General features: G+C 32.1%; 1 pseudogene; it reads right to left on the bottom strand.

Annotated features, from left to right (window-relative positions):
• Positions 1-7,101: 7,101 nt before the first annotated feature.
• Positions 7,102-7,429, bottom strand: part of LOC120111952 (WAT1-related protein At1g68170-like) — a 2,998-nt pseudogene continuing 2,670 nt past the window's right edge.

Below are 7,429 nucleotides of genomic sequence, written 5' to 3' on the forward strand. Positions count from 1 at the left end.
GATGGAGTCTGTATGTTTAGTTAGACAGATCCTGTGTCCAACACATCGGTTTTGAACCGAGTTCCCTTCTCAAGAAAGTATTACATAGAAACCTTAATTCCCTTCTTATCCTCGTAGCAAGTCAGTAATCACATAGCTTCAAAGTATGGACAATAAATGATACAAAAAATATGAAGAGTGTACGGCGTAAAAACTATAATAGCATGCAAACCATCGAGACTAAACGCAGTCTGCAAGCTGATAAAAACCAATCCTGCATCTCATGAATAATATGATCGGGCCAGTTGGGTCCAAATTAGCTATATTTCTAAGACCTAGGTCGAGATCCAAAGATTTTATGGGTCAATCTTTGAACCCCCATGAGCTTTGTTGAGTTCACATTTTCAAACCTTAGCAACAGTTTGCTGAAAGGTGGGTCTTGGTTTCTTAAGGATTATTCCATGAACTTTGATACTCTTATTTATTTATCAAAACTTATCATAAAAGCAATTGCTAAGACAAGTCTATAGATTTAAGAAGAGGATGATTTTTGAAGCGTAAAGACCTTTTGAACAAATATCCAATATTATTTGATGTGTTAAATTGCAAGCACTAAGGACCATGGTGATCTTGTAGCAAAGGACGCCGCTGTAGATTGGGATGACAGGACGATAGAGGGTAACCAATAGAAGATCTGGGTTTTTTGTTTTCACTTTTTCTCTTTGAATTTGTTACTCATAATGGAATAGAATGACTATGTAACAACCCAAGACCTTGTCCAAAAAGGCTGGTCGGAAGATGTTATTTAGGTTTCTTAGCTTCGTAGAAATATGTTTCTAAGATCAATCTAGTGCATAGCTGATGTGCGACTCAATGCATACTTATGCAGGTCCTTACATATTCTCTTTGTTTAAGCCTTGGCATCCTTAATAGGTTAAGGATCCACATTTGTTCAAATATAATCGCTAGTATCATATATCTAATCATCAATACCACGATTAGAATGTGGTCAACCTAATTGGCCTCGCGCTACAATATCCTCCAGTCTATATGGCTTAAGGGCTAGGTCTGCTTCGATATCATTTATCACAATATAGGATCTCACCCAAAAAGACTAATTAGAATGTGTTATTTAGGTTGTTTGACTTCTATAAGTATCAAGATTTATTCAGTGCATAGCTGCAATAAGGAACTAAACATACACCTATATTAGTCCTCATAAACTCCATGTACACTCTTAATTTGTTCATGTGGCCATCTATATATCTATTGATGGATTTAGTGGACCGCAAGCTGTGTAATACACCACATCTAAGTCTGATTTCATTGAGGTATGCAATGTGAAGCAGCATATTTAGAACTTGTCTAATGGTTATTTTAAAGCTATAGCTATGAAAACATGAGTCGGGCTCAACTAACAAAACTCCATTATGGAAACTAGTACTTGTCAAATAACATGTACCTGACAAAACTGAGATGGCTAGATATACCAAAATGTCAAGTGTTCTATTGGTGTTGCTAGCTTCGAGACGGATATATTAAGATGGCAAGGGCTAGGTATATATACATATAGAAGCCCCTTACCTTTCAGGTATAGATGGACTCCTACCTTTCTAATATATTATGTTGAATCTACTCTATAGATTGGATATAGTTTCTTAAGACCTATATTCTCTATCTGGTGCTCATTTAAGTTTGGATTAAGTACAAATTTGATTTGAGTACCGCGCAAGATTCATCATTTAAAAATCTTAGTTCCCTTCATACTCAGTTATTGTAAATAAGAAATATGAAGAATGTGAGGATAAAAACAACGTTGCATGCTCGGTAAACTAATAATGTCTATGGATTAAGTTGTGGTTCGAGTTGCATCAAGTACATAAAAATTAGTATTATACTTTTCCGTATGGTATGCTGGAATCTAGATATGATAGTTTTTAACTGTATCCAAGCCTAAATCTGAAAAGATCTAGAGGTTTACCTCTAAATCTATGTGTATGGAATGTGACATGGTAGGTTTTGAGTTAGGTCAAGGTCTCGAGTCTCGGCGGCAAGCCGGCAACTCTATTAAAAAGAGAGCTAGGTTTTCTAGAGTTTTCACCCATAGACTACATAATAACTTTTATTTTTTTAATCTAAAATTATCATAAAAGTAATATTTTTAAAAATAAATACTAAGAGAAATTATAAGTTTAACAAGAGAGAATATTTGATATGGATCCTCAAGATCGCACACAAATATTATATGATGTTTGGTGTGTTTAATTGCAAAATTATTCATAGATATGTAAGAAAGATTTTCAGCTCAAAAAAACTTTTTTCTAAAAATATTTCTATAAGGGCACGTTATCATATAAGTTACTATAAAATTATTAGTAACTTCAATCATTTAAACAAGCTGGTAGCAATTGCATTTTGAAGAAATCAGTTATTATTCAAGTAATGCACATAAAGAAAAATTCATGAAATGGAGAATATGCATTTTTCCAGCCCAATTAATGCTAATTAAAGTAGTTGATATTTAGTTTTGCCGTTTATTAAGCCTAATATGCATTGTTCGACCCAATATATTTCAACTTTAGCTTTTGGAACCAATTGGCGATTAACTAGGATAAAAATACTAGTAGGGTTGCAGCAAGGTACTTATAACCACCAAGGACAAATTCCTTTTCCTTCAAGAATGTTTTCTTTCAAATTATTTGTTGATTTTATAATTTTCCAAAATTTTGCATCACTATTTAGACGTCTTGTCTTGATCCCAAATGCCACTGTTAATTTCCACTAAGCCCCGAGCATGACTTTACTGATGGTTGAGGGTAACTAACCGAGTAATTGATAGATATACTGCATTGATGTAAGAGATCCGCATTAGATTTTGTCCTCGCTCCAATATTTGATTTAATTTCTATTCATCTTCCACAATTTAAAATACAATACATTATAATATAAATGATGTATAAATAACAAAATAAAAAATTATGATGACCATAAAAACTGGTGACCCACCCAAAAAAATACCAAAAAAAAAAAAGAAAATTGTTGAGCTGTCACCGTCTCTTACATTTTACTTTCTTGTTTCGTTCATTTTTTTAGTGTATCTTTAACAAAGCAAAGTGGTCACCAGGAATATAACATCTTGTATGATAATTCAATCGCTTTTCTATGTCTCTTTTCTCTCCAGTTTTCCCGCTTGCTTTTCTAAAAGATTAGAGATCGCTTTTTTTACTTTTTTTAACTTAGATTGGCATCATTTGCTTCCAGATTCCTAAAGTGTGTCAAGTTCTGTGTGGATCCACGATGGCTGCTGCAACAAAAAAGTGGGTTAGAACGAAGAAGAAGACTGTTTTTCTGGTATAGCCCATCTTTCATTTTCAGTTGCTTTAATTATTGTAGCAGCTTTATCTCGTTCATGATGAGTAAAACGTGACATTCACGAGTTTTTTTTTTTCATGAACAGATTCATGTGTTTGTACTGTTGCACGAGGTAGCTTACTGGATCTTTCATGCATGCCTTGCATGAGATCAAGTTATTGCTAGAAAAGTAGGCAAAAATATAACTGGACCAAAAGAAGTGATTCTTGGTCAGAATTTCCAAATGAAATTGTCATGCTTTCTAGTTTGACATAAAAAGAATCATAAGTTATTGTATAAACTTGTCCATGAATTGTGCTATTGCTCTCATTACACATGCCGTATTGACTTGACAAAAGGCAAGCATCCTGGTCGCTTCATTACCTCTAATCCCATTCATCTTTGCTGATAACGGTTCTATGATAGAAACAGTCCAAGAAGTCTTAAGGAAGCCCAGACTGGATCGATCAGCTAATAGGTCGAGTTCGGATCCAAAATCATCACCCGAATATTAAAACGAGTCGTATCGGAGTAGCTAATAGTTCCTTCTTTCTTCTTCTTTTTTTTTTCTATCTAAGAACGAGGAGAAAGAAGCAGGTGGGAGGCCGGCCCTCGACCGCCGCCACCCACAACATAGCCTCCGGGCGCCGCCATCCGCGGCACGGCCTCCGGCCACCTCGGCAAAGAAGAAAAGGCCCTATACAATCCTTTTTCTCTTGTGAAACAAAGCACTGCACACGCCATTATTTCTTCTCACTTGTGAAATCGGGAAAAAAAAAAGAAAAGAAGAGAAGAAGAAATAAAGGAAGAAGAGGAGGGCCGTCCCCACCCTCTTTTTCTCTTTCCTTCTGTGTTGTGAAAACCCAAAAGAAAGAAATGAGAGGAGGGCCGTCCCCACCCCCTCTCTCCTCTTTCTCCCTCGTTATGCTGTTGAACCCAGAGAAAGAAAGAAAAGAAAAGAAAGAAAAGGGGGACCGTTCCCTTTCTCCCGACCCTCGTGTATGCGCGTATATGCATGGGTTATGAAAAAGAAGGGGTTGCTATGCTCTCTCCCACCTCATATGGATCACTTTCCATGGCGCTGCCATATGTATCACTTTCCATGGCGTTGCTTTTCCCTCTATGGGCGCATGCGTGTTTAAGGTTGTACAATCAGGCCCTTACAGTGTCACCTTCTCTCACACCAAATACGGGATGTGGTATTGGCACTGGGATAATATATAATAACCGGAATAATAGCGATTTTCAGTTATAACAGCCATAAGTTAGAAAAATCAAAGCTTTGAAATTTTGAAAAAAAAGAGAATTATTTGAAAATATGGATGTAGTCCTAATTTGATATGTGTGATTTGGGGATGATTAGGTTTCAAGAAGTTCTAGTGTAGTTGGATTGTTTGAATTCTCAGTATCCATGATGTAAATAACATTTATACTTTATAATATTATTTAAGTTAATTATGTAAATTGTTATTATGATTCAAAATAAATTAAATACAAATTTTGTGATTATATGAGATCTAATTTATCATTATGTTTCTTTTAATTAATTGCATGATTGAATCATCATTACCGATCAAGTATGTAAGTTCAGATGAAGAACTTAGAGTAATATCGTAAAAGAAAAAAAGACTGGATTTACGTATATATGTACATAAAAATATCGCTTAACTCTCAACATGACTATATATGGAATCATACTTGATTACGTACCCTACATAGGGGTAAGCATAGCGACCCTGCCATGAAGGTAAACATAGTGTGACTCTGTCATAAGGGATATATGTGGCAACGCAGCTTTAGAGATAAGCATGATGTAACCTAAGCCGCAGAGTTAAGTGTTGCCGCTTGATCATTGTTTTGATTGAAAACCCTCATTATTGCTATTTGCATATATACCCTCATAAAATATTTATTTTGCATGTATATTCTTCTTTTACTTTTCTTTTTACAAATGTACCCATACCATCTAATGCCATTAAAAAATAAATAATTTAAAATTAAAATAACTAAAATACTTACGGGTAGACATGCAGAAAGAAAACTTTATATGGATATACATACAAATAATAACTTTGAAAGGATATTCAAATAATTATGCATATTTAGGAGGTTATACACTTAAAAAATCAATAAAAATGATCAAAATTCAATAAAGATAATTTATTAATAAAAATATATAACAAAAAATTAAATCATGTTAATATCAACTCTTATAGAATAAATCATATTGCTTTTATGAAATTCTCGCCTAAAAAATAAACAATATTTCAGCATTTATAAATCACTAAAAAATATTTTACTAATCTAAATATCTGTAATTAATTTAAATTCGACATGTTTTAATCTTTAAAAAAAAAGAATAATATGTAGATGTCATAGATTCAATAATGATAATTATATCAAAATTAAATGGAGAATAGCATTACCATAATGATTACCTCATATTCCAACTTGACTGAGTCTGGATCTTAAAAGAAATGATAATGTGACTCAATCTTTTTTTGATTTATCGATCCAACCGAATCATAAAAGACTTGATAAATTTCAGCCAAATTTTAATTTTTGTAATAGATTTTTTGAATTTATACCCTTCTAAATTTGAGAAATTGCAAAAATACCTCAATAAAGTTGTTATTTGCTTGTATATCTTTATAATTCTTTTTTACATATCTACCTATAAGGATATTTCAATTATTTTAATTTTAAGCTATTTATTTTTTAACGAAGTTAAATGGTATGGATAGATATTCAAAAAAAAGAAGGATATACATGCAAATAGTAATTTTACGAGAATATTCATACAATTTCATATATTTATGAGGTATACATGCAAAATACCCTAATATATAATAGTAATAATTGAAATACTTTATATTAGAATATTGTATTATGATTGCTACCTAACATTAGCTATATTATTATATTATGTAATAACATATCATATTATATTATTATATTATAAATATATTATATTATATTATTAAATTATTACACTAAAATAATACATTACTATATTATATTATATTACATTATATCATATCATATATATTATATTAGTATGCTATAATATACAATGTTATATTAACTATATTATAACAACATTATATTATATTACAATGTTATGTCACATTATATTACATTTTAATAATATTATACAATGTAATATATTTTAATATGTAATAATATATGATATTACATTGTATTATACTCTACTATACAATATTATGTGATGTTCTTTATTATCATTTTATCATACCAAAAATACTTTTGTAGTTTGGTTATCAAGCATATGTTGAAGTTCCACAATATTTTAGAAATATAGTTACTAAACAGCAAACAGTTTTTTTTGTAAGCTCCAGAGGTTTATTACTATATCAATCCTAAACAGATTCTTAATCTCACTAGCACTGAAAGCCCTAATAGAGAGAAAGCCACATCATGTCCATTATTTTTGGCATGCATGACCTTTTCTTAATTTTCTACCGGAAAAGAATCATGACCATGAATTGAAACCAACTAGCAAACAATGGAATAGTAAAATCAGAATTTTATTTAGGTAAATTGTCATTACATTTTTTTCTTTTCTATTCCTGCTTAGCAAAATTTATTGGGGATTTCCAAAAAGGAATAGTTCCATATACTTGAAAAGGGAAATATCAAAAAAGGCCTTCTTTTGGATGAACAAAGGCCATCTTATCTTATATTAGACAGGAAAAATCTTGTGTTTCCTAATGTGAAGGTGACTCCAACTGTTTTGATTCAGATGGGCCATGGGTCCTTGAACTTTCCCTGCGGGAATCAGTGGCTCCACAAACTATGACAACATCTACGGATTCATGTGCAGAAGACTTTTCCCACCTTAGCTGCCTCTCTTCCCTTTCCCCATAGCATTGTGTACAGCCCAGCCACAATTAATATGGCTCCCAGTATGCTGCACAAAGAGAATTAAAGATATAATCAGATTATGATCCAACTGGAGATTGTTATAATCTCAAAGATTCTAATGTATGAGATATTTTATTTTAAACAAAAATATTAAAGTATTTTTAGTTCAAGAATAAAAAGAGGATTGATGGACAAGACTTTGATAAATGAGTGA

This window comes from Phoenix dactylifera, chromosome 2 (assembly GCF_051530095.1).
Source record: "Phoenix dactylifera cultivar Ajwa chromosome 2, Ajwa_hap1_PhDact_Kaust_v1.1, whole genome shotgun sequence".
In the NCBI taxonomy this organism is placed as follows: Eukaryota; Viridiplantae; Streptophyta; class Magnoliopsida; order Arecales; family Arecaceae; genus Phoenix; species Phoenix dactylifera.